This window comes from Chiloscyllium plagiosum, chromosome 48 (genome assembly GCF_004010195.1).
Source record: "Chiloscyllium plagiosum isolate BGI_BamShark_2017 chromosome 48, ASM401019v2, whole genome shotgun sequence".
NCBI lineage: Eukaryota > Metazoa > Chordata > Chondrichthyes > Orectolobiformes > Hemiscylliidae > Chiloscyllium > Chiloscyllium plagiosum.
Window position 1 is genome coordinate 7,440,165 of NC_057757.1, and position 22,965 is coordinate 7,463,129.

Below are 22,965 nucleotides of genomic sequence, written 5' to 3' on the forward strand. Positions count from 1 at the left end.
TCCACATCCATGAACACCAACTAGCCACGAAACGACACGACCAGCTATCCTTAGTAGCCACACACTCAGGTGACAAGCAACGTGAGTTTGACTGGGACAACACTACTATTATAGGACAAGCCAAACAGAGAACAGCCAGGGAATTCCTAGAGGCATGGCACTCATCCACAGATTCAATCAATAAGCACATCGACTTGGACCCAATATACCGGCCACTGCAGCGGACAGCTGGAACTGACAACCGGAAGCGGCAGAGACAAACCACTATAAATGCTGGAGGAAACATCACAGAAGCGCTTCACAGGAGGCTCCCAAGCACTGAGGATGTCACCTAGACAGGGGACGAAACGTCTGCAACACAAATTCCCAGCTTGGCGAACAGAACCACAACAACATCCTACCCATTTAACAGATTCACTTTGACAAATGTGCATTATGATTTGATTAGTTTTTGCCAATGTGAGGAGATTGATGTCACTATGCTGGACTTTGTGTGGAACAAAATATTGAGAAAATATCGTAAAGGTGCAGAAAATACTAGCAGGCCATTAATGGCATAGTTAATTCAGATGTATTTACCTCAGATTCACTGTTATTGGTGTTAACAAGTTATTACGGTTTCAGATCTGTCAACCTTTGTCCTTGTTTCTTCCTGAAGAGGTTAGCAAAGTCATCTTCCAGTGGTATCCTTTCAGTTTTTAAAGGAAAAATGTCATTTTGCATTTGTTTATCATTCCGCTTTTAAAATCATTGAATCATAGCACCCCGTGGTGTAGAAACAGGCCAATCAGCCCATTGAGCACACATTGACACTCTGAAGAGCATCTCACGCAGATCCACCCCCTTCCTCCGTATTCCTGCAATGCTACATATCCCCCTAGCCAATCCACCTAATCTGCACAGAGGCTGGTGCATGAGTGGAAATGATCTGACAGCAGAATTGGCAGAGACAGGTGCAACCACAACATTTAAAAGACATTTGGACAGGTACGTGAATGGGAAAGGTTGAGAGGAGTATGGGAGAAAGTGAGGACTGCAGATGCTGGAGATCAGAGTCGAAAGGCGTGGCGCTCGAAAAGCACAGCAGCATCCGAGGAGAAGGAGAGTCAACGTTTCGGGCAGAAGCCCTTTATCAGAAATGTTGGGTGTGAAGGGAGAGGAATGAAGGGGGCTGAGAGATAAATTGGAGGTGGAGGTGGGAGTGTGGGTGAGGAATCTGGAAAGGTGACAGGTAGGCGTAGCTGGGGAGTGATGTTGATATGTTGGAGGGCAGGGTGGAGCATATAGGTGGGAAGGAAGATGGACATGTAGGACACTTCAAGAGGGCAGTGCTGAGTTGCAGGTTTGGATCTGGGGTGAGGTGGAGGGAGGGGAGATGAGGAAACTGCTGAAATTGACAATGATGCCATGTGGTTGAAAGATCCCAAGGCAGAAGACAAGGTATTCTTCCTCCAGGTGTTTGGTGGCTTGGATTTGGGGTGGAGGAGGCCCAGGACTTCCATGTGCTTGGCAGAGTGGGAGGGGGAGTTGAAGCAGTCAGCCACAGCGCAGTCGGGTTATTTGGTGCATGTGCCCCAGAGATATTCTGTGAAATAATCTGAGAGTTGGCGTCCCGTCTCTGCAATGTCGAGGAGACCACACCGAGAGCAAGGGACACAGTAGATGAGGTGGCTGGATGTGCAGGAAAATCTCTGTAGCATGTGGAAGGAACCTATGTGGCTTTGGATGGAGGCGAGGGGGAAGTTGTGGGCACATGTTTTACACCTCTTGCTGCGGCAAGGGAAGGTGCCAGGATTGGGGGGGGGGGGCAAGGGGGAGGGGGGTGCATGAACCTAACGCAGGAGTCACAGAGGGAATTCTCTCTACAGAATGTTGGTGAGCATGGGGAGGGAAACATATCTCTGGTGGTGGGGTCTGCTTGTAGGTGGTAGAAATGTAGGAGGATCATGCACTGCATCCAGAGATTCGTTCGATGGAAGGTGAGGACCAGGACAGTGCTATCCTTGTTGTGGTTGGAGGGGTGGGATTCAATGGCGGAGATGCAAGACGTCGATGAGATTCCCTACAGGGAATTGCTAATCAAGTGGGAGGGGTATTTGCAGTGTTTGAAAGAGGAGGTCATCTGGGATGTCCTGGAGTGAAATTGTTCCTCCTGGGAACAGATACGATGGAGGCAGAGGAATTGGGAGTAAGGGAATGACATTTTTACAGGAGAGGGTGTGGGAGGACGTGAAGTCCTGGTAGCTGGGGGAGTCGGTGGACTTGATGTAGATGCCTGTGCTGAGTTGATTGCCGGAGATTGAGATGAAAAGGTCCAGAAGGGGACGGAAGCATCCGAGATTGTGCAGGTGATCTTAAGGTCAGTGTGGAAGGTGCTCGTGAAATTGATGAACTGTTCAACCTCCTCGTGGGAGCACGAGGTGGCACTGATACAGTCACCAATGTAGTGAAGGAAAATGCGGGGAATGCCAATGTAATTAAAGAAGATGGAATGTTCCAATTATCCAACGAAGAGCCAGTCAGAGCTCGGGCCCTTTGGTTTGGAGGAAATCGAAGGATTTGAACGAGAAGTTGTTGAGGGTGAGGACCATTTCCACCAATCAAATGAGTTTGTCAGTGGAGGGGTACTGGTTTGGGTCTGCAGGAGAGGAAGTAATGGAGGGCTTAGAGGCCTTTGTCATAGTGGATGGACATGTAGAGTGACTGGATGTCCATGGCACTGAATGAGGCATTCACAGCAGGGAAAACAGACATCATGGAGGAGGTGGAGGGTGTGGGCGGTGTCCTGAATGTATTTGGAGCATTCCTGGACCAAGGGGGAAAGAATGGTGTGAAGATGTTAGGAGATACGTTCGGTAGGACAGGAGCAGGTGGAGACGATGGGTCGATCAGGACAGTAGGGTTTGTGGATTTTTAGTTAGAGATAGAACTAGACGGTGCGGGATTCCTGGACTATTAGGTCGGAGGCTGTGGATAGGAAATCCCCTGAGGTGATGATGTTGTGGATGGTCTGGGAGATGATTACATTTACATTACATTACATTACAGCGTGGAAACAGGCCCTTCGGCCCAATAAGTCCACACCGACCCGCCGAAGCGCAACCCACCCATGCCCCCACATTTACTCCTTACCTAACACTACGGGCAATTGAGCATGGCCAATTCACCTGACCTGCACATCTTTGGACTGTGGGAGGAAACCGGAGCACCCAGAGAAAACCCACGCAGACACGGGGAGAATGTACAAACTCCACACATGTCAGTCGCCTGAGGTGGGAATTGAACCCGGGTCTCAGGCGCTGTGAGGCAGCAGTGCTAACCACTGTGCCACCATGTCGCCCATAAGAAAGTAGTGGATTTCAACGGGTACAACGCTGTGAGCAGAATTTGAACCTGCGTGGGGAATCCCCCATTGGATTTCGAATCTTGATGATGCTTTAGTGATGCTTTAGTGATGAGAGGTGATGTAGTGGTCGAGGGAGCGGTAGAAGGATGTCTCCATGAGATGGCGCCTGGCTTCAGCGATGTAGAGTTTAGTGCACCAAACTACCATGAATGTAACTGCAAACCAAACCAAAACCACTGTGGCGGCTGACCCCAGGATGGAAAAAAAGACTACACACAGGAGTAATTGTCACAAACGAATGTGGTAAATACATTGGAACAGCGATCCACAATATGACATCAAATACAACAACAAGGGGATCAGCCACTGCTATTCCAATCAAGTAATGAGTTACACACTTGGAGAGAACGCACTTTTGGCGGGACAGGATCATAATTGCCACCAAATTAACTGTGAGGGAAGGGCGTGAAATAGAAGGTAATATTTACAGATCAAGTCCAGTTTCAAAGAACAATGTGACAGAACCTAGGCCCAATTTGCAGGTTTACTGTTTCATGACAGGTGTAAATTGAATAATTAAGTGCTATCCTACAAATATATGTATGAAACACAGTTTACAACAGCATATTTTGGAATCCAAAGAACAAATGAATAAAATATGCCAACAAGGCTTATAGGTCATCATCAATGGTAAAATTAGTTCGCTACAAGAGTGAATGAGCAGATCTAATAGCAACATTTAAATTCTAGGAGAGGTTGTTATTGAATCTATATAGTGGTAAATAATAAACATTAAGCAACGTAATTCGCACCATCAGGAATACTTAAAATATGAATTGCCAGGAACATTAATGGCAGAAAAAAGAGGAAAATAAATATCTTCTACCAGCCATACAACTGGATTTGCTATTTAAACTTCAGTTGAATATCCTATTGGAAAATTGAACAAGCAACTTGTTTCAAATATTTTTATTAATCCAAATTTCAGAAAGAGTTACACATCCAGGCTTGGTGGTTTTAAGCAGTGCTCTTATTTTTTTTTCTTTCCCCCACACCACCGCCTAACACTAGTCGTGCTTATATTTTCCCCAGCATGCATAATGTGTGTGTGTATGTATGTGCAGGTGTGAGACACAGTGGAAGACAACTGGTGTATATTCCTTTATTCCTTTTCCACCACCAGGAAGAAAGGAAGCACCTCAGTGGCCAGTGACAAATAATGCCCTTCACATCTAAAGGCAATGCTGTGTGATCAGAAAAGTGAAGGGGTGGGCAGGGATGAAATCAAAATAGAGTTGGAGGGGTCAATAAAACACTCCACTCCCTGCAGTGCCCGTCTCTCCCTGAACAGCTCAAAGGTATTGGTAGACACTGCATATTCCTTCTCCAGGGACAACCGGCTCAAACGTAGCCACAGAAGAGGGAGAAGTAATTGGTCATTACGACCCCTCCACAGCCCGCTGCCTGGACCTGTTTATAGCCATTCTGAGCAGTGTTCTATATTGGAGATGCCAGTGATTGTAATCAGCTCAGGGTTCACTTGATTTCAAAGACTTATCTTCCATACTTCCAGTTCGCTTACCCTGTTCTTGAAACCTGTTCAAACAAAAATCAAAATAAAAACATACCCATGGTGGCTCAGAAAGAAACCCAGTGGGTTAGGAATACCCACACAACACATCTGGCCATGTACGAATTGGGAGAGATGGTTTCAAAGTGTCAACAGAATAGTTAACTGTTGAGGGGAGGAGTGGGGGGAGCAGAACCCAAGACATCAGGTGGGTTCATATCATACTTCCACGTACTCTGTTCAAAAACTGTCAAAACAAATCTTCCAACAATCTCAAACTGGCATTTTGAATCTCAATTTCCTTAAAAAATGTTCTAGATCTTTCTTTCAACGCCACTTTCAAAATGAAACAAGTATCCTGACAAAACATTTCTCATGACAATTTGAGGTCAAACTGGGTGTCTTGCAAAAGAGGTTTAAAGGTGTTCTGAGGACAAGCTAAACTTCTTTTGTTCACATCTTTTCTACAGTATTTATAAGAAAAAATACTATTTTTCAGCTTTGCAGTGATGCTTTCAGGCGACTCCCTATGTTAGTACTCATTTCAGCTGAAGGTGAGGGTGCTGTCATTGTAACCTGCATAGGAAATCTCTTTGAGTATGATGCAATTTTCATAGAGAGCTTCTTTCAGTTCACTAGGGGAAAGGGACTTGTGGGTCTCTTCCTCAGCTGTTCTGAAGCATTATACTTGTTTGTCCACCCGTTCCAGCTCCTGAGTGACATTACACACTGGTTTTACCTCTCTGCACTGAGGTGGAATAGTTGGGGAAACACTAACAACTCTCTTGCCTTGTTTTGCAAGATAACAGCCCCAGTTGATGGCCGCTCTCGGATTTCTCGCTCGCGTGTTGTTTGATATTCGTTAAATCAAGGGAGAAGTCCATCTCATCATCAGCCCCAACATTAACGTCCACTTGGAACAGCTGTGATACAAGAAGCATTCAGACATATTCAGAAATTCGGAAAATAACAAAATTTAAAAATGAAAATATATCCATCTATCCCACTTCAAGCAGAATGGGTTAATTAGTCCATGTACCTCTGATTCATAAAACGTATTGCATATAAAATCTAAATGCTCTGAGCTGATGCAATAGTCTTTTGGACATAATTATGTCAGCACCTCCCTCTTCCTCCTGGTGAGGAGATAAGGGCCATGTGTTATATTTGCTTTCTAGGTGAGGAAATAGTTTACTTCCTTTGTGTGAGTTTACTACTTCAAAGCCTTTTCTCAGATCTTAGCAGTTGGGGAAACACTCAAAATTCCAATTTTCCTTATCTTTCCAGAGCTCAGATACGCAAAAGAAACATTCATAGATCATACAACTTCGAACAGTCCATCGAGACTAGCCAATTGTATTATCTGGAATTAAAGATTCACTCACAGTTTTCAAAAATATTTGGACACTCTCTCTGCCCACAGATGGCAATTTTACAAGCAGTAACCTAGTTACAAAACTCTTGAAATTTACTTTTTACTCAGGACTCTTCCCATAAACTAAATACGAGAGGAAATAAGTTCTGGCATCATTTCCTCGCTTCAATTGGATTCACACAACTGCATATAATTCCTGAGGATAGTCATACCAAGCCCTGAAGAAAGTAATTCCACGCCAATACTCCCTAGTAGGCTTTTTTGAAAAAAATATAATTTGTGGGATGTGCTTGTCACTGGCTTGGGCAGCGTTTATTGCTCCTCCTTAGTTGTGTTTGAGAAAGTGACCAACTCTCTCCCAGGGTGAAGACATTCCTTCTCTTCCATCATTGAGGATGGGGATATTTGTGGAGCCACCTCCTCCAATGTGGCAGGATTGGATCTGATTCGTTAGCTTTGCCCTGTCTGGTGCTGATGGCAAGTAGTCTTGTTTGGTAGATTCACCAGGTGGGCACCTAAATTTCAGGTTTGGCCGGTGCTACGCCTGGCATGCCGTGCTGCGCTCTCCATTGAACCAGAGTTGATCCCCCTAATTTGATGATTGAGTGTGAGATATGCCAGGGCATGAGGTTTCAGATTGTGCTAGTTCAGGTGACATAACCGCTGATCGTTTCTTAAAGATTGAATTAAGGTTACCCCCTCTGAATTTACCAGAGTCTCTGGAATAATAGTTCACTAACAGCGCCACCAGACCACCTCATCCCCTCCAGTCTGGACTGGTCATCAAACATCTCGTCTAATCTCCCTTTGCAGCATCTGCTCTGAAACCATGCATGTCATGTCATTTCAAATGCTCACCTGAGTCCTTTTTAAATCTGTTACAGGGTCACTCTTCAGACAATGATCTCCCGCTACCCACAATCCTATTAGTGAAACCACTTTTCCGCAAATAGCTGAAATTTCCTGCTCGTTAACTTAAATCTGTGCCTCCAGGTCATTGACCCCTTTACGAGGGGGAAATCTCGACGTCACACCTCGAGACGCCCCTCGTTGTTTTGTACATCTCAATAAGAACCCCTCTGCTTTCTCGACTCCAAGGAAAATTATGGACTCACGCAGTTAATGGCTGGGTCCTGGGGAATGCTGTTCAACAGCGAGACCTAAGGGTCCAGGAACCTAGTTCTTTGTAAGTTGCTTCACAGATAGACAGGGTGGTAAAGAGGCTGTTTCACACACTTGCTGTCTTTGTTCAGACCACTGAATATAGGAATTGGGACATCAGGTTGCAGTTGTACAGACATTAGTGAGGCCACTTTCGGAGTACTGTGCACAGTTCTGGTCGCCCTGCCACAGGAAGGATATTATTAAAATGGAGAGGGTGTGGAAAATATTTACAAGCACATTATCGGTTCTGCAGAATTTGAGTTATAAGGAGAAAAAACGGGAAGGCTGTGATTTCTTTCCCTGGAGCAGAGACGTTTGAGGGATGAGCTCTTAGAGGGTTTTAAAATCATGACGGGGCATAGATAAAGTAAACAGCAAAGGTCTTTTTTCTCAAGTAGGTGAGTTCTAAACTGCAGGGCATATGTTTAAGGAGACAGCAGAAAGTTTTTAAAGGGAACTGAAGGGCAATCTTTTAACACAGAGGGCAGTGCATATGTGTAAAGACCTCCAGAGGAAGCAGTAGAGGCAGGTACAGTAGCAACATTTAAAAGCCATTTGTACAGGTACAGGAACAGAGTGTTTAGAAGAATATGGGACAAATACAGGCAAATTGCATGAGATGATCTTGTGAAATGTGGTTGGCATGATTGACTTGGGCCAAAGAATCTGTTTCTGTGCTGTACGGCTTGATGATTCTCTGATGTAGTAACCCCATGGCCCTGCATATCTTGTAAACCATCATATTGCTAACGCAGGAGATACTGAGTAAAATCATAAAACTTCCCTTACATCTACATGCTGGCAGTTGTAGCTTGGGTTGCATTCAATGTAAATTTTTTCATGACATTGACCTGGAGACTGCCCCAAGTGTAGTAATGGACAGATTTGAAACGATAAATGGTTTACATCACTTACAAATGTTTTTAATTCTCGTTTTCTCACTATATTTCACTCTCAGTACCTGATGGAATATTGAACCGATTATGTAAATGCAAACATCCTGGTGAACTCTCCTTGTCAACTCTTCAATCTGACTGGATTGGTGAGGTAGATGAGTACTTGACCCATTCACAAAGGTCAAGGGAAATGTCCTCACACAGGGTCAAACTGGACTCAAATCACATCCAAATTAGTCTGCACGAATAGGATTAAAGCCCCGTGTCCTAAATTTGACCTGTGTCCTCCCAGTCAACTGATAATGCCAATGGGTCAACGCACTTCACATCACAGCTATTATTTTGAGGGTATATTTTCTTGACTTTCATTTGAAAGTAAAAGAATATGCAATAATGAATGCAACATTCGCACTGCCGCTGCAGTGATTTAGTTATTGGGCCAGGAATATAGAGCAGTTTGGCATTTTGCAGAGATACACTCAAATCCCATCCATTGCAGGTGGTAAAATTTGAATTCAGGAAAATCTTGAATCAAAAATCATTGGCATAAGAACCCATCTGGTTCACTGATACCCTTCAGGAAAGGAAATAGGCTACCATTACCCGGTCTAGCCTACTCATGACTCCAGACCAACAGTAATGTGGTTGACCCTTAACTGCTTCTGAAATGGCTCGATCATGTCTTCCAGTTGTCTCATACCCAGGGCAATTAAGGATTGTCTCAGACCCAGGGACAATCACAACACAGCCTGAAAAACATTAATCACTTGCCTCATTCTGTAACCCTGTTTCTTTGCAGACATTTAGTTCAGGCTAAAATCTGCAGTTTGAAATATACAAGGAACCGTTAAGAAGATTACTGAAGTTTTATGAAACTCGTGGAATTTGTTTACAATCAGCCTTGTCCTGAAAGCTGTTTCAGGCCTTTTGCCACAGTCCTGATCTATAATTCCAAAGTTGGCCATTTTTTCCCATCATGCAATGTTAAATGAAACCCACAATACCCCACATGTCCCCCTTTTGTCTATTATGACAATCACTTATGTAGGCACATTGAAAATCCGATTGAAAATGCATTGGCACAAGCAAACAAGTAACACTATTCCTACTAGCATTAGTACCATGACCGAAAAAGACTTTAAAGAAACTATCAAACAATCCGTGACCCAACCAACTCAGTGGGCTATAATCATAGAATTCCCTGCCAAGGTCTTGTATGTGGTCAGCATGTTGCTTAATATGTTCAGCTCGGTTGGTGATATTTTCAGAGGTATCTGGAATATAGGTACAGCACTCCTGACCCACAACAGCACATGCTCCCCCTTGCGAGGCTGGCAGATAATCCAAAGCCAGTCAATTCTGAAATGCCACTGTCCAAACAGCCACCAGCTCAGCTGAGACCGCAGTGCTTGTCCAGTTGCCTTGGTTTCCAAAGTTGTCTCATTGGCCAGGTGTTCCAGTGTTGAGGCTGTGTGAACCAATTCGCCGGATGCCCGGCCTATTCTTTGCAACAGAAAGCACAACAAGAGGGACTGGTCTCGCAGTTCGTGGATAGTAGTGCTTAAGGGAGTTCAGGTGATGCATATAGGGTACAACATAACCTGGACAGAGGATCCTATCCAACTGGTAGGAAGCCATGTGTACGCTTTGTTGCTGCATATAAGGTATGTGCCATTGTAAGCTGTAAAGTCATCAGCAAAAGGCATCCAAGGCTGTGTGGTGGAATGGGCCCATGGACTATCAGATGTAATATTCCAGATCCAGGTCCAATCACAATTAAACATCCCATTTCTTGAAATATTGACTACTGGACCTTGCCAGTCAAATGTGAGAGAATATTTGCTTTGCCCCAAGAGCATTCCTTTTCTAAAGCATTGCGATCCTGTGGCATTATTCAAATGGTCTGTAAGGGAAGGAGGAACTGAGTTGTGATTATATGTGGGCTGATACCATGTCGAAAATGTAGTCATTTCATTACCTGCCGATTTCCATAACCTCAATTCCCCATTAGACCCTGTGTGATTTTGTCGTAACATCCACTCAACTGTTTATGATATAGGAAGGGGTTGAAGAGGTATTTCTTCCATTGAATGGATGGGGATATGGATACAAACCCAACACCTACTTATATTTAATTTCTCAGCATACATACATGACATACGTAAATAGATGTTTACATGCAGTTCCTGAAGAGGCTGGTTTGTTAATATCAAATGTTCACTGTTCAAAAAGTCCAAAGAGTACCAAAATGATGTTCATGCTGTGTCATCGACCGGTTGAGGAGAAATATGATTCCAATCAGATAGATGGACCCAATTGCAAAGTCCTTCAATTTTGACTGAGGTTGGGTGTTGCTAGTAGCACTTGAAAGGGGCCACTCCAGTGGTGTCCTAATTAGTTTCTTTCCCAATTCTTGACCAACACATAATCCCCTGGGTTTACTCGTGGATACTGGGATGCGATCATGTTTTCTTCATCTGGCAATGCGATTGGTGGACCTGCAACTGAAGAAACTTCAGAGAAAGTGTTAATTGCTTTAAGTAATTCTGCAATTGCTCACCCATTACGTGGAGATCTATGGCCTTTAGGGTTTCAGTATGAACATCCCACAGAGTCCTCATTGGCAGACCATAAACTATGTCTGCAGTTGATCGTCCGGTCCGTCAATGTGGAGTCACTAGCATGTGAAAAAGTGCTAAGGGAAAAGCTTTGAGCCAATTTAACCTCTTTTCTTTGACTAATTTAGATGAGTTTTCTTTTAAGGCACTGTTAGCCCGTTCCACAGTCCCCGCTGTCTGCGGAAGATGCACGCTGCTGTTTAATTGAAAGCGTTTCAGTAATTCAGCATTGATTGTGGCCCATTGTCTGAGCTTATCATTTGATGTAACCCAAAGCAGGGAATAACTTCAGTTAGCAATATTTTTCACTACTGTATGTGCAGAACAATTAGTGGGGAAGTCTTCAATCCATTTCCTAAATACATCGACCATCACTAAACAGTATTTATAACATTTGTACCAGGTAATTCAATAACATTAAGATGTATACAAGCAAAAGGACCATCTCGCGGGGGGTAGTCGTGGAAGGCCAGTTAATACCTTTGCCTTACCTATGCAAATAGGGCATCGATCTCGCCACATTTGAGCTGCTGTATTCAAATCTGGGTGCCATGAGGCTTTAAAAAAATGCTGTACCGATCCTTCCTTGCCATGTTGGGTACAATTGTGCGAGTAATCAATACGCACTGGTAACAAAGAATCAGGAATACAAACCCGACCCACCGGTGTTAGCCAGACTCGGAGATGCCGGTGTTGGACTGGGCTTCCATTTAAACCTGTTGGGACTATAACCTGGTGTTGTGTGATTTTTAACTGTGTTAGCCAGACGTCTCGTGTCGAGGAATGCGAACATCCCATCCACCTCCAAAGTGCACATTCAGATTCAGAGGTGCTTCTCTGTAAAGTTTAAATTGCAGTTAGATCTTCCATGTCCTTTGTCCCTGAAGTAGCTACTTGATTTCGAGCCTGATTCCTGTTAGTTGCACCAACTAAAATGGCTGATGCAGCAGTCTCCTTAGCAGCCGAATCAGCATGGGCATTTACTCATTGTACCGGAGTGACAACTTTCGCGTGCGCAGTACATTGAATAACAGCCAATTGATGAGGAAGGCGAATAGCATTGAGGAGATTTTCAACCGAAAGAGCATCTTGAATGGGAGTCCCCGTAGAATCAAGGAAGTCTTGCGGCTGCCAGAGGCAACCAAACTCATGGACAACACCGAATCAGTATAAATGTTAGCAATTTTATCAACGAAGTGAATGCAAGCTCTAATGAGGGCAAAAACATTGGCTTTCTATGCAGATACAGGGGTCTGAAAAGCAGCAGACTCTTGAACAGCAGTGTCTGCTGCTATAACATAGCCTGGCTGCTGGACACCGTCCAGGGAAACAGAGGACATTCCCAAAAATACGAAGCATGAGTTCGAGATTTTCCAATGGGAAGACTGCCAAATCCAGGCAAGGTACAGTAAGTAAGTGAATCCTAAGCAACCAGTCATGGGGTGGGAATCAGGAAGATCGTCAGGAGGTTGCTCAAGGAATGTAGCAGGATTCAAATTGGAGCAGGAGCGAAACGATGGGTAAGGCTTCTGCAACAGTGGGATCTCAGGACTAGCTTAGCTGACGTGTTGGGTCTGCTGAGACCATGAAACCATAAGACATAGGAGTGGAAATAAGGCCATTCGGCCCATCGGGTCCATTCCACCATTCAATCATGGCTGATGGGCGTTTCAACACCACTTACCCGCACTCTCCCTGTTGCCCTTAATTCCCTGCAAGATCAAGAATTTATCAATCTGTGCCTTGACGACATTTAACGTCCCGGCCTCCACTGCCCCCGTGGCAATGAATTCCACAGGCCCACCACTCTCTGGCTGAAGAAATGTCTCCTCATTTCCGTTCTAAGTTTGCCCCTTCTAATGGGTCCTAGTTTCCCCACCGAACGGAAACAAATTCCCAACATCCACCCTTTCTAAGCCATGCTTCGACGTGAGGAAGGTGACAACGGAGTGCGAGATGTACACCAGTACGGGCTGGTGAATGGTCAGATTAGAGGCTGCCTGTTACTAACAAGTGGGCAACGTTTCGGAGTTGAATGCGGGGAGGGAGACCACAGGCAACAGGATCCAATTGAGTGGAATAATAGGCTACTGGGCGATGACGGTCACCGTGCTGGTCACTTAGGACACCAGTGGCTCGTTCATCTGGTACATTAACATAAAACTGAAAGGATCGGTCAAATAGCGGGCGGCCTTTGAGGGCATTAACTGACTGCATGGCCGAGTCAGACAACTGAAATTTAAGGGGAGCCTTCGGAGAGGAATAAGGAGTTCGGAAGCCACTGCCTGCAAATTTGTCCAGCCCCAAAATGGCTCTCATCCTTTTGGGTGAGTTGGGGCAAGATTTGTAAGATGGGGCAATCCACTCCTGAGTAAGGGAACGGTCAGTAGGACTAATTAACACACCCAAAGATTTAAGCTGTGATTGACCTTTATGAACCTTAGTGGTTGGGATCACATATTCTCACGAATGGAGATGTGTGATGAGGTAAACAGTGTTCTGCCGGTCATTAACCAAATCAGGGCTAGCAAGAAGTATCTTTCTCAGCCCTAGCATCTTTACAGCGTTTTTGCCTGAATCACTATTCACCTTTCATCTACTCCTCCACAGTCAGCCTTTAACTTCTCCCAGCTCCTGCACATCTGTCTGTCCATTCTCAAGTACATTATTCCTCCAACTGGCCAAAAAGGCATTTCTCTCTTCACTGTCTGCTTTTTTTTTGTCATTCTTTAATTAATAATTTCTACTTTTTCCTGTAGGTTCTGTCTTAAATTAGGCTCACTGCCTGCTCACAAACGGCTACATCACAGGCCCCCCTACCATCCTGACCTGCACAGAGGATACAGAACACTCATTTCATACAGAGTTGCAACTTGCTTACAATAGCAATCGATTCCTGAAGAAGGGCTAATGCCCGAAACGTCGATTCTCCTGTTCCCTAGATGCTGCCTGACCTGCTGCGCTTTTCCAGCAACACATTTCCATCTCTGATCTCCAGCATCTGCAGACCTCACTTTCTCCTACAATAGCAATCACAAGGGCAAGGGCTCCCATATTTCTTTCAACAACCGAATATCACGCAACGTCACAGTTATCAGTGTCTTCAGATTTCTAAACTACATTTGCAAAATTTCAATCTTCACCAATTCCACGCAAAATCGTATAATCTGGAATTAAAGCTTAGACATTAAATCAGTATTTAGAAATTTACTCTGGCTGGAAAATGAAACTGCAAACATGATAATTTCAAGTCCCAAGAAAAAGTTTAACTAAGCTTTAAGACACAACCTTTTTCAATCAACCTCTCCTGGCAAATATACACTTAAATTAGTACAGCAAGTCCCTGAAAAGGAACTAACGTTAACCATACAGAATCTAAACTAAAAAAAAGCACAAACAGCAGTTTAAAATCACCATGGATTCCCAACATGCAGACCCAAAATCAAAGCATTCCCAGATCTCGAGTTCTTGGGGATAAAGAAAACAAAGATAACAGAAGAGCACATGTAACCACCAATAAACAAAGATACTTCCATCACGGAACACAGAGGTAACAGCCAGATCAGTGAGCGCAAAAACTAGCAGCCTGTTGCTTTCTCTCTCTATCTCCCTTTCTACTCGAAGTTTTTTTCTGTAATTTTTGCCAATTGTTAAATGGGATTGCAATTCTAAGTGCTATCAGGTGAAAATAACTCGCCAGTTTCCTGTGCTCATGTCACCCGTTTGCTGTTAAATTCACAGTTTTGGAATCAATTCCCTATTCTTTGGGAAGTTTCCACCACATGCACCATCGCAATTAATCAAAAAATTCACACTGGACGTACGTTAATTCGTATATGACAATTTACCAAGTTGTCCATTTGACACAAAGAATTTACAAAAACGTTCCCTCTCTCAGAGAGGCCAGTAACCCTGTAAACATTTTCCTGATCAGGTACTTTCTCGGAGTTCCACCTTCCTAACTACATTGTCCCATTGCACGTCATCATTCCTTCCTCTGCTATGTACAAATTTCCACCAGCAATACCAATACTACGGAGTGAGAAAGTCATGGACCCTGCCCTGTTTTAACTACTGGAGCAATATAGTATAGCCAGCATCACACTGCAGCAATCTAGAGCAATCTTGCGTGTGACTAGCCTTTGTAGTTGGCCAGGGCTAGTCAGAAAAGGTTAGAGAATGTTAAGGACGTCTGATTGCAGTAAGAATCCCGGCCCTGCCTGCAAGGCAATGGACAAGCCCTGGTGTAGTGTTCCACCTTTCTACGGTTAAAGCATGCGTTACGAGATGGGGATCCTGGTGATGAAACACAAGGGGTCAGTGGGAAATTATTCGTACCTTATAGGACAGACAGTGGACCACGACTAAACCCAGTTTTCGGGGTTTAAAGGGTTTGTCATACCTGAATGGCCTGGTAAGTTTGGTTCTCAGCAGCAGGTCAGGGATTGATGAGTGGATAATTGGCAGGGAGTGGCTGCTCATCTGCAGGCTGAAGAGAAATATTATGAATAGAGCTATTTGGCAGGGAGGTGGAGGGCTGTTGTTCCGATGAGGGGTCAATGCGAGATCTGGGGTGTTGTGTCAGAAGCTGTGTGGCAGCTGAAGCAAAAATAGAAGGTCAGGTCGGGGCTGGGGGAGGGGGACTGTTGAAACTTTATTGCTGGAACAGCACAGCAGGTCAGGCAGCATCCAGGGAACAGGAGATTCGACGTTTCGGGCACAGGCCCTTCTTCAGGAATGAGCAGAGAGTGTTCAGCAGGAGAAGATAAAAGGTAGGGAGGAGGGACTTGGAGGAGGGGCGGGGGAAATGTGATAGGTGGAAAGAGGCCCCACCTACGTTCGTGACACCACCCACGCCCTCCACCTCCTCCAAGGCTTCTGTTTCCCCGGCCTCCAACGCTTCATCTTCACCATGGATATCCAATCCTTCCATCCGCCATGACCAGGGCCTCCAAGCCCTCTGTTTATTCCTCTCCAGGTGTCCCCAACAGTACCCTTCCACTGACACTCTCATTCGTTTGGCCGAACTGGTCCTCACCCTTAACAATTTCTCCTTCGAATCCTGGTTGAAACTTTATTGCTGGAACAGCACAGCAGGTCAGGCAGCATCCAGGGAACAGGAGATTCGACGTTTCGGGCACAGGCCCTTCTTCAGGAATGAGCAGAGAGTGTTCAGCAGGAGAAGATAAAAGGTAGGGAGGAGGGACTTGGAGGAGGGGCGTTGGAAACTCCGACCTATCACCCTCACCTTGACCTCTTTCCACCTATCACATTTCCAACGCCCCTCCTCCAAGTCCCTCCTCCCTACCTTTTATCTTCTCCTGCTGAACACTCTCTGCCCATTCCTGAAGAAGGGCCTGTGCCCGAAACGTCGAATCTCCTGTTCCCTGGATGCTGCCTGACCTGCTGTGCTGTTCCAGCAATAAAGTTTCAACTTTGATACATGAATAGGCAAGGAATAGAGGGATACGGACAGCGCAGAGGCAAAAGGTTTTTAGTTTACAAAGGTGTCATGCATCAGCACAGGCTATGTGGGCCAAAGGGCCTGTTTCTGTGGTGTGCTTTGAATTATCAGGTATAAGATGGAATGTAGGTTTGAGGTTAAAATCAGACCAGCCATGATTTGATTGAACAGGGGATCAGACTGGAATGGCAGAGTGACTCCACGGTTCCTTGTTTGTCTGTTTATAAAGAATGACAGCCCATTTATATTGATCAGTAAGAGAATACTGACAGGATTTAACTGGTTAATAATCACACAAAATATAATGGGTGAGGTTAGAAAAAAAAATTGACACAAGGGATTGTTTAGAATTCCTACAGTGTGGAAGAAGGCCATTCAACCCATCAAGTCAACACTGACCCTCTGAAGAGCATCCCACACCATCCCTATAACCCTGCATTTTCCACGGCCAATCCACCGAGCCTGCACATCTTTAGACTGTGAGGGGAAACCCATGTAGACACAGGGAGAACACGGAAACTCCACGCAGTCACCCGAGAGTGGGATTGAACTCGGGTGTTACGACATGGTTAATTTAAAACCAGCAACACAAAAAACATTTATCCTGTGCAGTATGTCCATGGTGAAGATGAGGCGTTGGGGACCGGGGAAGCGGAAATCCTGGAGGAGGTGGAGGGCGTGGGTGGTGTCACGAACGTAGGTGGGGAGTTCTTGGACTAATGGGGACAGGACCGTGTCGAGGTGTTAAAGCTTCCTCATCATCTGTCTCACTGGAGTCAGGACAAATTAGCATACCAGATGATCTTGGGGGGAAACCACTCCCCTTGCCCCACCTGCCTTTTCACTTTTAACTGCAGCCACTTTGTCTGAGTTCTGGTGTTTGAAATCCCATAGTGCACCCTCAAATTCCAAAGTCTCCCAATCTTTCATTTTACCATTTGAGTACTCTTCAAAATCCCACTTTCATGGATTACCTCGCAAACTCATCAACTGTGAGTTCTCGTGGCGCCTAGTGGATTCCTGCATCCAATGTCAAAAGGTAGACTTTCATTTAGCATGCTCTTATCAAATGAGCCGCCTTTCCAGAATATTTGTAATTTTCTCAATCCCAGGTGCACCAGACTGGCCAAACGTCTTGCCCCAATTTATGGCACAATGCTATCGACAGATGACATAAGTTCCGTTCTCAGGTCTTCCTATACCCTAGCACATAGAGCTCTGTTATTGCTGGTACCAAGAACAATCAGAGATATGGACCCAAATTGAAAAGTAAAAGTCTCTCTGATTTCTTAATAAAAAAACCTCAGAAATCTTAAATAAAAAAATCCCAGTGCAGACTTCAAAGTCAAACAACAACTTGCTCCCTGCTTCACTCCGCATAATCACAGTCCACTGGAAAAAGTTTGGAATTTAGATTCCGAAACCGTCATCTTTTGGTGTCCTCTGCAACGGACGAGGAGTCACAGCAGCCGGCCATGAGAGAGAGAGAGAGAGAGACAAACCAAAACTTAAAAATAGCTCACCTTGTGGTGCCGTCCATCTCTTTACCTCAAAGCATCAACTGCAGGATATCTGGTTTTCGCTCTCAGCACCACATGTCAAGTTGAATTTTAATTAGCAGTAATCCGTGAGAGCTGAAATCACAAACTTGACAAAAAAAAATACAACAGCATGATCTGAAAACAATCAGACTTTATTGATAAGAGTACTGCAGCAGTTTGGCAAAAACTTGTAGAGGACGGAGATACCAGTAGTTCTCAATTTCTTTTACAGGTATCACACCTTTCCAAAGAAAGAACTATATCATGTACTTTAAAATATGCTAAGGAATTTCAAATTACCATAAAAGGTATATCACGCATAGCACTGATACTTAGCCTGAAAAACATTAATCATTTGCATCATTCCATAGCTCTGTTTCTACTGTATAGACGTTTTGTTCAAGCTACAATCTGCAATATATACAAGGAGCCGTTAAGAAGGTCACTGAAGTTTTATCAAACTTGTGGAATTTGTTTACATTCAGCCTGGTCCTGAAAGCTGTTTCTGGCCTTTTGTCGCAGTCCTGTTTAACTTGCTGATCTATCATTCGAGAGTTGGCCATTTTTTCCCATCAAGCAATGTTAAATGTTCCCCACAATACCACATTACAAGGGTGCGCCCTAATATTAAAACAGTTTCCCCCTCTCCACCGCCCCACCCCCATTCTGCACTGACTCACAACAGGAAACATCCATTCCATGTGCATCCTGTCAACACTGTTTAGGATGTTAACATGTGTTGAGTGATTTGAGGAATGTTATCTATGCTCAGACAGCATCAGAAAGCAATGTGAGGGAACGATGTTCTATTCAGCAGAGTCAGAATGGCAGTTTTGGGTTTCTCATCTTAAGAACAGGAGCTGAAGTTGGCCATGTGTGCTCTCCGAGAGGCGGAGCCACTGATCAGGATCAGAGCTGATATTCTAACTCTGTGCCTCTAGTCTGCCCCACTTCTAATAGAACACTGCTCTGAAATTAAATCTTGATCTCACAGTAATCCAGTTTGGCTTTAAAACCCACAGGTAAATGCAGGAAAACAAGGAAATAATTCCCATTTCAGGCAGCATTGATGGGGAAAGAAACAGTCAACTTTTCAGACTGGTACTCAGTTATCAGCATTTCATTGCGTATATTCAGATCATCACCTTATCTCTGACGGAATTGCCAGGCCCCACTCCCATTTGTGTCACACCTGAGATTGGCAGCTTCCTCCTTTTTGTTCTGTGGCCTTAAGTGGGATCTCTCTCAGCTTTTCACGTGCGCACTTTTGTTTTTGGAGATCAAAGCTCATGGATTGTCCACACAGCAGACCTTGCAGTAAATCGATTCTTTTTTTTCGGACAGACGCAATCAGACGGAAGAATGTGCGATGCTGTGAACTTACTACTTTCCTCTGGGGGATTGGAGGGAAAGGAATGTGAAGAAGAAATCAGTTCCCGGGTTTCAAGCCCTTCAACCTGTTCCATGACTTAGCGATTCGCTTGAAAGGGTATATCATGGCATTCTTCAGCTGTTCCCTGAATTTAGCCTGAATCACAGCGTAAATGCATGTGTTGGTGCAGGAGCTGAGCAGTTGCAGCATCTTTGATGTGCGATCTGTGATGAAGCAAGGATCTGTAAAGGAAGAGTAATCTCGGATATCAGTAATACGTGCGTAAATGTTGTAAACAACCTGGGTCACCCACAACAGCACAAAACTGCCTGATATACTGAAGAGCAAAACAATGGACTTCCATCGGTTTTCCATCTCTGCATCCTTGTGCTTCTCTCCATTTGTTTGACCACGGAGACCCCTACGGATTCGACTACTCACTAAAATACGCCTGACAGTCAGCACATTGAACAGCAAGATCAGAAAGAATGGCACACAAGGGGTTAAAATGTAGTTGATCATTTCAAACGCAGCCCACGCAGGAGAATTGAAGAAACTCGGCTTACGGGCACAGCCCCACGGAATATTGTCAATGATGTATCGTGGTTCATAGATAAAGAACCAGGGTACAGACTCCAGGGAGCCCAGCATGGTCACAGTCCCGAGAAATGCTGCTGCAGTTCTCTCGTTGCAAAATCTTGTTTTCACCTTCTCACAGCAAATGGCAATAAATCGGTCAGCGGTGAACGTGACTGTGAGCCAGACAGAAACCACTGTGGCTGCTGATCCCAGAGCAACAACAAGACTACACACAGGAGTAATGTTCACGTAGGAACGTGGTAAATAAATTGGAATAGTGATCCTCAATATGGCATCAAAGACAACGACAAAGTGATCGGCCACTGCCATTCCAACCAAGTAATACGTTACACACTTAGAGAGACCACACCTTCCTCGGGATAGGATCACAATTGCGACAAGGTTAACTGTGAAGGAAGAGAGTGAGATAGGAGCAAATATTTACACACCCTGCATAAAAGAACAATGTGACAGAACCTATGGCAAAAGTTCCAACTTTGTTGTTGCTTGATGAGTGTAAACTGAAATGTTGAATGCTTTCCTACAGATGTGTGCTTGAAACACAATTATCAATATTTTGGGGGGAATCCATAACAAAAGTGAATAAAGTAACCATGGGAGATTTATAGGTTATCATTAATGGTAAAATGAATTACCTACAAGAGTAAAGGAGCATATACAATGGTGGCATTTGACTCCAAGAAAAGGTGGTTGATAAAATACACAGTGAGAAATAATGATCATTAAGCAACACGGTTCACACAGAAATGCATCAGGAACACTTGAGATAACAGCTTACCTGGAACACCAATGGCTGAAATGAGAGGAAAGTAAACGTCTTCTATTTTCCATACAACTGGGTATGTCATTTCTGGGATTAGCAACAATGTCTGTTGTTCTGGGAGTCCACAGATCTGGCAGGAACTGTGAACTTGTCCTTCCCAATAGATCCTGATTTATACAGAGGAGAAATCTCTGGTGATATAGTTACACTTGACACCATTATTAATTACACTAACTTAAACAAACACATTGCATCAACAGCTTTGCCTCTGGTCTAAGCAATGTTGGAAAAACAGAAGCATCTCAAATTCAGGAGGTTATCTTAGTTACACCATTATGCAATGAAGCTAAAAGTACTGGCAAAAAAAAGACTGACCTCATAATCAATAAACAGCTTCATTTACAGTTTCTCTGAAAGAAAGAGCCTTTTGGGGCTCTGCAAGGTAGACTGATTCCAGAGACACAGATTCATTCTGTTCCTGCAGATTCCCAATTAAAAATGCAAACTTCAATTCTCGAAAGGACATTGGCGTTTCTCCGTCCGTTTGAGGACTTTGTCCACTGAACTGATCTTTGGTTACATGTACAGGACATCCCACGAGGTAAAGGCATCTGTAGAGTTCAATGTCTGACAGCCAGTTGGTGCAGGAAAGATTTAGAAGTTATTTTTTAACTTAGTTTAGGATTCATATGCAAGTTGGAAATTTGCAGATGTACAAATTCTAACTCAAAAACTCAACTCCAGTGCCAGAGTATGACACTTAGAAACAATTATTTAGTCTCCTAACCCTAATCCTAACCATAACCCTAACCCTAACTCAACCATGACCAAACGCTAACCCTCACCCTAACCCCAACTCAACTTGTGTGCCCTGACTGAGTCAGCAACTAAATGCCCCTAGAGAATTTGCTGATAAACTGATTCAATGAACTGCTGCAGTCAATGTGGTAGACTCAAAATGTCATAAAGGAGGGATATATAGGATTTAGACCCAGCAACCCTGAAGGAATGGCATTTGGTGTGCTAACAATATCAAGGGGCGGTGGTTAGATAAGCTTCGATTGGAGATGTTCATTGCCTCGTGTATGGCATAAATATTCCTTGCAACGTCTTGGCCTAAGCCTGGATATTGTTCAGAATTTGTTGCATTTGTATATGGATGGCTTCAGTATCTGGGGAGTTCTGAGTGATAGTGACCATTGTGCACCTCATCATCAAATAATCCTACTTCAGACCTTATGATCGAGGGAAGGTCATTGATGAAGCATCTGAAGAGAGTTGGGAGACTTTTCTGTGGAACTCCTGCAAAGATGTTCTGGAGCTGAGATAACTGACAATCGACCAACAACCACAACCATATTCCTATGCTGCATGAATCCTTGATAGCACACTCCACCCAACATGACACTGGTGTCAAGTGTAGTCACCATCACCTCACTCTCCATGCGCTCAGTTCAGCTATTTGTCCATTTGTGAACCAAGGCTGTAATGAGGTCAGGAGCTGAGTGGTTCTGATGTGGAACCCAAACCGGACATGACTGCGACGGTGTCGCTTGATAGCACTGCTATTGACACCATCCACCACTTTACTGATCATTGAGAGTAGACAGATGGGGCAGGAACTGGCCAATTGGGTTTGTCTACTTCTCTAGTATGGGATCTACCCGTCAATTTTCCACATTTTTGGGTAGGTTCCAGTGTTGTAACAACATAGGAACCGTTTGGCTGTGATGCAACATACTCTGGACCACAACATTTCAAAACTATTGGCAGGGCCTTTGCAGTATTCGATGCTTTCAGCTAAATCTACATCACTTGGAGTGAATCTAACGGTTGAAAACTGGCATCTGTGTTGTTGGGGTTCTCTGAAGGAGACTGAGACAAATTATATACCGAGCACTTCTGGCTGAAGATTGTCATGAAAGCTACATCCTTATCATTCGCAGTGTTGTGCTGGTCTCTCCCAAAAGTTGAGGACAGGATTATTTGTGAAGTCTCCTCCTGATGAAGGGCTTATGCCCAAAACGCTGATTCTCCTGCTCCTCGGTTGCTGCCTGACCTGCTGCACTTTTACAGCACCACACTCTCGACTCTGATCTCCAAATTCCGCAGTCATCACTTTCTCCTCCTCTGGTGAGTTGTTTTTTTTTTTGTCCATGACCATTCCCAACCGGGGCGGCAGAGCTCAGATCGTTGCAGAGCTTAAACCACTTCCTGAAGTAGTCATGTGGAAGATCAATGAATTAAAACTGCAAG